Below are 11,732 nucleotides of genomic sequence, written 5' to 3' on the forward strand. Positions count from 1 at the left end.
TAACGATAACGAGGACGGCAACACACGACGAGATTCACGTTGACGACAACAACATGGAAGAAACTGCTTTTTGCCTTTTGAGACACTTCTCAAACGTAGCAATCAGAAAAATCAAATACTATTGTGTTTGCCGGTCTGCTTGTTTGTCTGCAGTTCTGCATACATGTGTGGCCCGACCCAGGGCTCGATGGTACGATCGACGACTGACGACGCTATTGTGGCGCCAGCATTTCAGCAGGTGCCTCTGCTGCTATTGTTGTCTCAATGGTTTGCCCGCGCGAAGTTAGTGAGCTGTTCGCTGGCAACAGGAAGGGCGGAGAGAGCGAGAGCAGATGGTAAGGTTACTACTGCCAATGTGGGTACGGACTGGTCGCTCATTGTTAAATTATTAGTCACTATCGCCGCCATTGGCGCAACTTGAAGACAGGACACATTTTTCGCGGTGTAGCAAAAATGTATCCTTTTTATTACGGTTCCAATTGACGGCTTAACAATAGCGTCAACTTTGAAGCTGTAATTCTCTCGACTGCATGGCCGCGCTCTACCATAACAGACTGCTTGACCCGCCCGTTGTTCGCGTGCGGCAAACCAGAGCCTACGGTAGATGCAGCAGTGACAGCAGGAGCAGCAGCTATGGACTTCCCTAAACATCAGCTTCAATCACCGAGGAGAGTCACCGCTTAAAAGCATTTGTGCATTATAGATGCAGTTCAAATTATACATTGCCACAGCGTCTATATGATACTGATAGTACTGGATTCTGTTGTTTCGTCTATGTTTTTTTATTGAACACTATACAAAAAAAAAAAAAAAAAAAGGCTATGTAAAATGCTATGGATCGTTACCGTTTCGGGTACTGGATTTCGCTGACACCCCCAATGGGTCGAGTCGAGTCGAGTCGATCGGATAGTACCTCACTAGCAACTATGTTATTTATATAAGATTCGCTATTTGGCTTGCCGGACGCATAAGAATAGAACGTTGACTTTGCGATCCAGTGGAATATAATTAGGTATGTACCTTGCTTGATATTGTACCGCACTATTTCAAATGACTAACACACAGACTATGGAAAGCTATCTAGACCGTACTGATGCATTCAATACAATAGGAAACCAATCGAACTTCTCTTACATAAGTCAACGGAAAAGGAGGCGTACGATAATAAAGGGGCAGTACAAGCCTGTCGGGAAAGCTACGACCCTACCTCATTGAGTATCATCGGCAAGACAAAACATATGCTCGCACCAATTAAATCTCACACAACGACTGTTTGACACAATGAGCGACTTCATAATAAAATTGATAAATATCAATATAATGGAGTTGAACTAAAATTTAATCAATCAGGCTCTTTCGGAAGTACGGCTCCTGTAAACGATCGAGCGTCCGACATTTTCAAACGTAGTATGATACCGCACACTTTGTACGGCGCACCTCTCACTGAGTGCCCCCCTTATCTATGCGTTTTCTGTTTTGTGTTCGTTTGACCGATGCAATTGTTGTATGACCGATATCTTAAGGGCTCGCCTGCCTCTTCCGAAGTGCAAAATTGAATTGGGGGACGCTTTATATATCAAATGTTAATCTCAGGTCAGCTTTTGTTTCTGATGAAAAAGCTTAGAGCATCATTAGTTGTTGAAATACTTTAATGGTAGAATTATCTTCAGCCGTCTTCAAATGCACGGGTTTCTTTTGATATCGTTGCTGAATACGTCCAAGGTGCACGCCAAGAGCCGCCACGTGGAATAAGTAGGAAGAACTAAACAAACGATTATCGACTCTATCTGAAGGAGACAATTCCTGCTTGATTGTCCTGCGAGCTAATGTTCCCAATCGGTCCTGATAAACAAATATGATCAATGTTACCCTTTAAACAAAACTATTAGACATAGCAACAACCGGTTTTGTGATGATATGGCCCTTACGTAATGGCCCTATAAGTGCACCCAGCAATATAGAAAGGGAGCCTTTGTGGCAGTGGCGTCTTTTGTTGTCCGAAACGTCATTTTCATCGCCCTGGTCACAGGCTGGCCTGATCAGGCGGTGACCAGGGCGATAGTGGCTGGTGCTACGGCCGACGATATTTTGTTTTGTCCACCTATGAACCTAAATGCCTATGTACGTACACGCCATATGGCGGAGATATTGCTGGTACTCGTACTATTATATTGCTAGCTAGATGGATATATAGACAAACAACAGCTATTACTTGTATTATTGATTTTGCCGTTAATTCTGTAGTGCTCTATTCTTGTAGCCACCGAGCAAAGAAAAATAGTGTCGTAGGTGTCTTATTGAGGCCGTAGCAGTATGAACACGGATGGCATCGATGTAACAATAACTATGATAACAATGAGGACAGTGACGAATAATTACTCGTGAAGGTCGTAGTCGAGATCGTCGAACCGCTGGCCGTTGAGTGTCGGCACTGCGCGGTACCCGGTGCTCGATGCTGGTAGCTAGTGGGGGCGGAGGGAGCTTTAATGGTGTCTTGCAGGCGCCCGTTGCTGACGTAATATCGCTAATGTCGTTGCTGCCAAAATGAAAGCTGCTGTTCTCGTCGTCATAATGTGGGTAGCTTGACCTATTCCATGAGATATGCAAATCACCGCAGTGGCTCTATGCGTAAACTACATCAGTTTATCCATATAAATGTGACGATATATACAGGGTACGGTGCCTATATTGAGTCTTTCATCTTTGTTCTGTTTCTATGTCCTGCCAAAGACAGGTAGTATAATGAAACTTTTAACATATGCTAGCAATATTATTTCTCGCAACCACACGTACCAAATGTAACTACAATTTAATTTAATTTGAATCGGTCCTAAACCGCTCACAGGGTCGCTTGAAATGTTTCCTTTGCAACCCTGTGAACGCCTTCATGAGAGCACAAGACAACGCTGCCACAAGGTGCGTTTACCTCTTCCAAAGAAGTATAATTATGGAATAAAATCTTCTTCGTGTGATACGACACTCAGGACATGAACTTTGACTAAAGGTTCGCTCCTATTCACAATGGACCTAACCTCTAGACTGTGAACAAGAAAGCGATGCTTTTTACTGTCCGTTTTTGGATCGAGGACCAAAAATATTTTTCTCACAGAAAAATAGAGGACGACCTACTGCTTTATCCTCCAGAAAATTGAGTAACAAACAATATCGGTCAAACCCTTTGGTTTGATTGTCCTCTGTCTGATATTTCTGACATATGACGTGCACCTGAGGCTTCGTGAATAATCTGTGATGATATCGTAGACTTACTCACATCAGAATTCGTCACTAACACCCTGACCGAAACAAGATAGTCATTAGAAATGCATCTTTGGACGGCAGCGATGAACTTTGGAGTTCGCGCCGCTTTTCCTCGTCGTGGATTTTCCGTTTTGCAGCACTGCAACCTGCGTCTGTCTTGCGGCCAACTCTGATCATTTGCAAAACGGTAGATTGTAGATTCTAAGTTACCCAAGAGATGAATAATTTCGGTGGAGGTTTATTCAGTGCAAAAAATCAAATAACAGTTAATCTTGTTTGTTTTTTGAAAACGCATTGTTGTTCGCAACGATGAGCTTCTTGTTTTGTTGCAGAAAGAATTGGCTTTCATTTAATAGCAGAAGTAGTCGAGGATCGCATACCCCTTCAGACAAATATCCCCCCTTTTTTATATATATACATACATATCTAGAAGGGAAATAGATAGCGCGTTGCGTAAGTTTCGCTGAACAAAGAAAGAACAATAGTGGCAGAATATCAGAGAAGCTGCCTAAGGATATACGTCAGGATATATGCGAACGTATACAATATACATTTCCTATATCTATATACAACGTATGTATTGTTTCATTTGGGAAGTACCTAGAGAAGCCCTATTATGTAAACAGGGCTAGGTCAATCTCGGCTAAAATCAACCTTCAGTATTACATTTTTCGCCGTAGCCTAAGTATGGCTAATTCTACCTTGGTAGTTTTTGTGGTTGAAGTTGTGAACTTAAGCCCGGCCATACAAAAAGCCAATCCGACATTTTCTTCGTTTTGTCTAATTTTGATAAACCTATATTTTAGAGATATTTGCTCAGGGCATTAAAATCATTCCATATATAAAACTAATTAGAAATCGTCAGCTTCGGCTTATTTGCATCAAAGCACTTCATGTTTCTAGTGTTTGCCTTGCATATACCAGAAGTGTTAAAAAGTAGCAGTAAGCAAAAAGAGCTTTTTGGTACGTGATTGTTGTAGTCAGAGAGTTTCTTTACCTGTTCACAGTCCGCTGGATTCAAGACTGGATTGTGCGATAGAGCTTACCGCTTGTTTCTATCATCATAAATCATGATTTAGTGTACGTGCATGCGTTATATACAAAGATTACTCATGTACGGAAATCAAAACTTTGCTTTGTAATCTTGAGCATTTTTTTCTTTAAATTATATTCGAATTTAACTTAAACAAGTTATAATCCCTAAATTTTTCGGCGATTTTAGCCACTTGACGTATACGACACTGCCTAGACCATTACCAAACTATGGCAACTAGACAGGATCAATGGGTGACAATAAGCGTAATATTATTATTATTATTATCCATTTAGGAGCGACAACTTGTCTATCACTATTCGACTTTGGGCACAGCTGCACCACGTATCGCTCGATGTAATCGTGCAGTAACTTCCATTGCGTACCATACCTATACAATAAACTTTGCGGAATGATAGACAAATCAATGAAAAAGTAACGACACCCTGTTCAATTGCTGTTGTTTCTACAGCAGTGGCTCACTGAACGCACAGCAGTAGCAGCATTAACAATGTGTAGAAGCACAGCATCTGTCTGTCCGTCTGTCTCTGTAGTGCACGCAGGAAATTTGTACGCGACGACGCGAGTGTTTAAGGAAGTACAATACTGCCAGTAGGTAATAGCGATATGTAGTAAACACGAGTGGAACGAACGTACGGCATCTCGCCACAGCATACAAAGGCAGCGTCAGATTCGCGCAGGTCGTAGAAGTGTACCTGTGGCGCCATCAGTGCGGTAGTCGTTAATTTTCGAATGTTTGCTACGTCTCTCACGGTCAGCTCTATGCATAAGCCGCAACGCAACGCTACGCAACAAATAACGATCCTACCTACAACTTGTGGTATCTTGACAGAAAGGCGTTCGTTAACCAGTCGGCGTCTGCACTATTTATGGAGATCGACGTTCTTAGCGGTTGGCGCTGACGACTGGTTGCTTGTTTCTTCTTTTTTGCTTTCTGACTCCCTATTAAATGGTCACAATTTTTACAATTTATGGACCGTTTAGAATTAGTCCGCTGCAGCCGTCCCTACCACCGCCGCCTGCTACTTTCAACCCTCTCGTCCTCAGAGTACCTGCGCGGAATGTGTTTAAAAATATTTGACAAACACATAAAGTAAGAGTAGCAAATAAAAGGCTATGTAGTTGTCGTACGATGGGTTTAGCACAAGCCAGAGAACGCGATTTGCGAATTGAGCCAAGACACAAAACGGCCCAACACACGCCAATGACTCCGCAAACAAACGAGCAAATAATGAAAGACACTTCTTCAGAACAGTATTCACCCCCATCTGATTATTATTAGGATACATATTGGCTACCGACAAGAAGCATGCTAACTAGTAGTGGGTGATAGCTGTAGGACGACAGGACAAAATCACAGAAAATACAAAAAATCATAATGAGGGGGCAGGTTGATAAGACCGGGACAAAACAGCTGTGCGAGAAGCCGGAAAAATTAACACCGCTTGTAGTAGTACTTTTCTTGCTATCAGTGATTGTCGTCGCCGTTGTTACCGTTGTCGTTTTTCTGTAATGTGTCCGTGGCATTGCTTCAAACGTTACTATAGCTGAGTGACTGAACGTTCGAAGAACATTAGTTGCTGCCGGTGATGCTGTGACTGGTGCAGTTGTGGACACTATAAACGATGATGTCTGTACAAGTGAGAAAGAGACAGGAAAAAAGAAAACAGGTTTTGTCGTAAAAGAAGGTCGATATGTATAACGTGAAGCTACTGGCAAATGCGGTTAGCCAGCCAGCCAGCCAGCCAGCCGCTCACCGGACCAGCCAGTAGTTATTCTCGGAGCATCGTTGTTGTACGTTGTTCTCCGTATTAACCGTCATTTTTTTTGTTGCTATACCAATTGTGATTATTTACTGGCTCGGCTTTTTCAAGGTCAACAATTGCTGCAAGAGGAAAAAGACAACGACGCGTTCCGAGTACACGAAACATAGCTAAGGAAAGAAACTAAACGATAGAAACGGTATACGACAAGCGGTGCTGAGCAATCTGTGTAATTTAGCAACTATGCATATACGCTGCGTGATAATACCATCCTTCATCCTACCGTTGCTTCTCGAATTATACGTTACCGACGGCGAATTACCGTGTCGAGACTTTGGCGCACGTTTGCTAATACCATCATGGACACAAACACACGACCCGAGGTGGCCATAAGAATTTATAATCGTATCTGCGTACACAGTACATAAGTCACAAAACTTTCCATATGTATTCAGTTGGAACTGTCAAATCAGGTGCCGCGAAATCAGCTGACTGCTCGTGCACAACCTGAATTATTAAATGCCAACAAATAATGTCGCCAGTCCTTGGTTAGGAACTATAGTTTTAATTTATGATCTTATATGTGGGCGCATGCATTTATCAGTGTCCTATAGATGTTCAAATTTGGAGCTTCTTGATTTTTTCCACCAATAGATGACGGCTAACAGTAACTTAGACGAAGTTTGATACTTTACATATATCGTACTTAGGTTGAACAAAGACAACTGCAAGGTGTCACTTAGGCGCGCGCTAAATTAGCGGTCAGCTCCTGCCTCGGGATTCTGGACGCACCATCGGCGGTTAGCTCGCAGCAACTTGTAGGGAAAGCTCAGAGTATGACAGAACGTCGAGCGTGATATTGTAAGCGGGCGTATTGTTAACGCAGGGGTAAAATATTACGCTAGACATACTTCATCACGGCAGGGTGCCGTATCGCCATTCGGGGCTGCGGGTGGTTGGCTGGCGAAAAGGGAACCGAATAACTTAGACCCCTTGGCAGGTCCTAACTCCATGCCAGCGTTGCCCCTAGCTCATCCCATCCCCGGCAATCCCCAACGATGGGTAGGCTATCAAGGCCGAGATTGTTGTGCCTAGTCAAGCTGTTCGGTGTCTCTACCGGAGTGCTCCTGTGCGGCGGTGATTCCGTTTACCCAACCAACAACCACCCTCATCAAAACAGTTGTTACACTCTTTCTGCATCCCCCCGAGCACGCTCTAGTTCTGGATCCACCACTCTTCGCCGCTGCACGCTGTCAGAGCAGTCAAGTCCACGTTATGGCAGTAGTAACAAACGTAGACATCGTACTGCCAAACTGGGCGAGCTCAAAGCCCCAGCAGTTCATTCTTCGTCAAGAGAGACCTGACGACCCAGCAACTCTCCACACATATAAGTCCTCACGTTCGCAGACTAGTGCAGCCTAGAAACACAAACTTTGCGTCAAGTGCGGCGCGGCCGTGTTGCTGCCGCCGCGACCGCCAGCGAGGCCTGCCTTCGGTCATGGCCTATACCATGACTACGTTTGACAACATTCGCTAACTTGGGCCAACACTAGCTATGCCCGTACTGCTAACAACACTGCCACAGCTCTACGTGCTCGCTCACAGGTACCGTAGCCGCTTTCATGCTACGGGTGACGGCAGTGGCAGCTGCAAGAGTCGCATAGAGCCAAGCGATGGCATCAATCCTCGAACGAACATTCTCTTCTGCTTCGCTTATTGCTTCGTCCGACTCTGTTTACGTCGGTCACTCATGTACTGCCGGTATGCTTGCATATAGGACCTACTGGGTTGCCGTGGTCTATAATACAACAAGCTGAACATGGAGAACCAACAAAACAATCTTGTGAACGAACGCTTGGCTTCTAAGTCAGCTGGATTGGCATTAAGGCGAATATCGATCGTTCGTTCATTCGTAACCCGTGTTACTAGCATGAGCAACTCTCTCATAGACTTAGTCGCTTAGTCTTGTATATTTAGAGAGTTAATCTACTTTGCCTCTTAGTCCTGCACCCCGTATTTCCTCATTGACAGAGTCTAAGAGGCAGAGCGAACCCGTAGAACTGAAGCGAAGTAGTAGCTGAGTCGGTTTTTATGTTTATACCTATGTACGAGCGAGGGGATGCGGAATAGCTGGATTTCGAAAAGGGTACGTGCATTAACTCTCAGGCATAAGCTAGAACCTTATATATATATATATATATACGTACATAGATACATACGTGTACGTGTGCAAGTCTATATATGCATGTATCTGTTTCGTCAGAGCCCTACATTTGGACGCTCCTCCCGGATTCATGATGAAGCCTACTTGTGCATGGTGCGCCACCAGTGGTGTTAATGACTTTTATCTTTATCGGTGTTGTATCATTATATTACTTCAATTGAGTACCGTTGTTTTCCATGGTCTCGATCCCGCCGCCGAAGTCAATATACGTCACACATAGAGAATAGAACTCAATAAGGATAAGAAGCTCGTTTCGTCAATAAACACCTTTCTTCGATTGTGGATATCATAACCATAGGTGTTAAAGTGTCGATTGGTCAATTATTCTGTAAGCATTGACACTGAATCAAAAAAAAGATCACAGCAATGTGTATTGTATCCTGGCACCACGACCGGGGTTGTGTAAACCAAGTCGAATAAGGTATTTTGTTAGAAACAGCAGTAAAGTTAACGACAGGTGACTTTTCATAGTTCTAAAGTAGCTATAACCCAATTTACTATCTCCGCAACGATTTGATCCAGATGTCCATTTTACGATCTTGCTGTAATCGAACCCCATCGTAAGCTCACCTAGATATATTATATATATCGGCTATTGATTTCTCCCATTTTAACCCAGTACCTAAAAATGACAGCGGCTTGCGTGTATATTCACTTGGTAATGATGACAATTGTTATTATTAGAAGAACCCATCGTCCTATTGCTATTAATCCGTTTCGATACTGTGGGTATTTTGAGAACAAGTTCGACTGGACAATTTGCTATGCAGTCTTCAATATGCGCTAAATACTGGTCTTTGTCTTCATATTTATGTCCATGTGCCACCTTCGATTAGGTCGCTGTCATTCCATTATCAACTTCAATAACTATACCCTCGTGTTAAAACATGGTCGCAGTAACCCCATACATTATTGCACGTCTGTTGTTTTCCCATAGCAGCTAATCTATTTTCCAAGCCCCAAATGCAGAGTCCTATAAAATGATTTTTCAAAAAACCACTATATTACCCTTTGGTTGCACATAGGTATAAAATACTTTTTTATTTACTAAACTAAAACAAGACAAGTGGGTTTGACTAAGTGCGCTAGCGAGGACCCGGGTTGCACAATGATTACCACATCATGGACTCAGTAGAACATCTTCGACCACCTGGAAAACACGCGTCGGTAAACAATTCCATCTATGGATGCTTCCGCCTTTCACCCACTAGTCACTCTGGGCTCTATCTAAACAATGAACGAAGATCGCTAGCAGCCATAGAAAATGTTTCAGTAGAAAAAGGTTTAATGTCTTGCAAAAGTTAGTAGAACTTCAAGTGCGCTGGTAAACAAAGCTAGTCTCGCACCGACTCAATCCATATTTTGTTAATTTAAATGGCAAGTTAATTATAAAAAAAAAAAAACATAGACACAACTGCAACAAATTACTCTATACGATTATCGGCCGTTTGAGATTCACATCTTTGCTCTTTTTTTCATTCATAAAAGTCACGATAGAAAACAATGGCAGAACAAACTATAGTTGAACTACTATGAAATGTACAATTATTATCTGTAGTGGAAAACAGGACACTGACAAATACTATAATTTTGTTGTATTATACTTTTCCCTATGAATAATTGCCGAAAAATAACTTGATAGTTAATCATGCTCGTTGATCTGATTGTGCATTCCGTCGTGTTTGTTGCCAAGCTCTGAAATGCATTCAGACTTTCAAAGTCCCTTTTCTGTTTGTGCCCAGCATACTACCTTTCCACTATATTGTCCGTGCATATGTGAGCATAATCGAGGGGTTGTTTGAAACGCAGTGACATACCTCGTAGCCAAGTTTGGACCGGCGTAGCCAGCAGACCCAAGCAGACCTCGGTCATGCCACGCGCTGCAGGAGCCCACAGTTAAGCTGCTGGCCTTTGGCCCTGAACGCTCCGGTTTTGGGACTGGCCAGTGTTTCACTTCACGGGTAGCCAAGTCCATCCCTCTATGCGGCACACTCACTGAAGCAACGGCGGCGTCACGCGCCCCCGAGCGATTCACTATAGGCGATGGCTTGAATCATCAAACGTTGTGTCGGTGACGAAGACCACGGCTATCACCGAGCATCGGTAGAGATTATACTGTCATATCCGTGCTGTAGGGCCTGCACCGCGTCACAACACCGGCTTGGTGGCCTGTTCGAACCTATGATCTAAGTCTCATGCGTCCTGATATATTCGAGAGAGACAGACTGCCTAATAACTACTTACCTTCGTAAAGCTTGAGCATCTCTGATCTTCGGGTGGGCAGCTCGCTGCGCTCTACCAATCAGTTGTGTTTTGCGGAACGCCCATGCATACGTGCAAGCAGCTACTAGAAACAACGCACGTGATATTCTCCATGCATGTAAAACAGATACTGTTTTTATTTATTACCGCTACGGCTATACGATTCGGTAACCTTCAAGCATATTGTAAACCGTCGTTTGTTTTTTTGTTACAGTATGGCGTAATGGCTGGCATATCAACGTTTCTGACCGGACCGTAAAAATGCAAGAACGACAGACTTGAGTCAAAGTTGTGTTATTAAAATTTGTGCAAAATAACGCGACGCCAGTATCGGCTGCTCTTGTCAATAAGCTTGCCTTAATATAAACAACAAGTTATATCAAAGAATAATATAATATTTCCATTTGTTGCACTTATGACACTTGACAGCAATGAAGTCAGGACAATTGGCTCTACGAGGCGTTATAACTTAAGCTGGTGGGAAATCGGATTCCCAACAGATAGATGCTCTTGCAGACGGCACTATACAACTTGATCATTACTCATTATAACATTATTAAACAGATTACCTAGGGAAGGTGTATCATCTATTACATGTTTCTTTAGCACAAAGTACATCTTTCTCGTGCAGGCCATGAACGTTCCGATCGCCTCCTAAAGCTTTGTACCCACAGCCTCTAACGAGCTGAGCGCCACCAATATATATGTATACTAAGACACATATGCTTGTCATTTTCGACCGTGGAGTGGACTTCGACAATACTGGACGGTAAAGGCGGTAGCAGCATTTGAGAAGTACCATATTTTTTGCGGATTACATATTTGTATCGGTTGCTTTGTAACAGCTTGTTTTTTTCGAGTCTTTGGCCAACCAGCAAAAAGCAGCTCCACAGCCGCAAACTCAGCTGTGAACCGAAACAACTTCTAATCATCCGATTGTCCCGAAGTCCCGTTAAAGTCGTCTATGATTTGCCTACGTATAAATCCTTTCCAACGGCAAAACGTCTTAAAAAGTTTTTCTGCCTGCGCTCAGGAATCTTTGGAAAGGAGGGGCCGAACTAGCGAGGTGTCGCGGTTCCCATATCCTGTCACCTAAACACTTACGTTACAGCCAGGGCGAGCAGCCTTCGATCGCTGACAAACGTTGACAGACCGGCAGATCACCAAAAGT

At 43.3% G+C, this 11,732-nt stretch overlaps 1 long non-coding RNA gene across 1 annotated transcript; it reads right to left on the reverse strand.

Moving 5' to 3' along the window:
* Positions 1–9,350: 9,350 nt before the first annotated feature.
* Positions 9,351–11,732, reverse strand: LOC111261523 (uncharacterized). Its single transcript, XR_015311540.1, has 2 exons — positions 10,544–11,732; positions 9,351–9,449 (listed from the first exon to the last, which is right to left on the reverse strand). It is a non-coding gene; the product is annotated as an uncharacterized LOC111261523 (long non-coding RNA).

Source organism: Varroa jacobsoni, unplaced genomic scaffold (assembly GCF_002532875.2).
Source record: "Varroa jacobsoni isolate VJ856 unplaced genomic scaffold, vjacob_1.0 scaffold_564, whole genome shotgun sequence".
Classification (NCBI taxonomy): domain Eukaryota; kingdom Metazoa; phylum Arthropoda; class Arachnida; order Mesostigmata; family Varroidae; genus Varroa; species Varroa jacobsoni.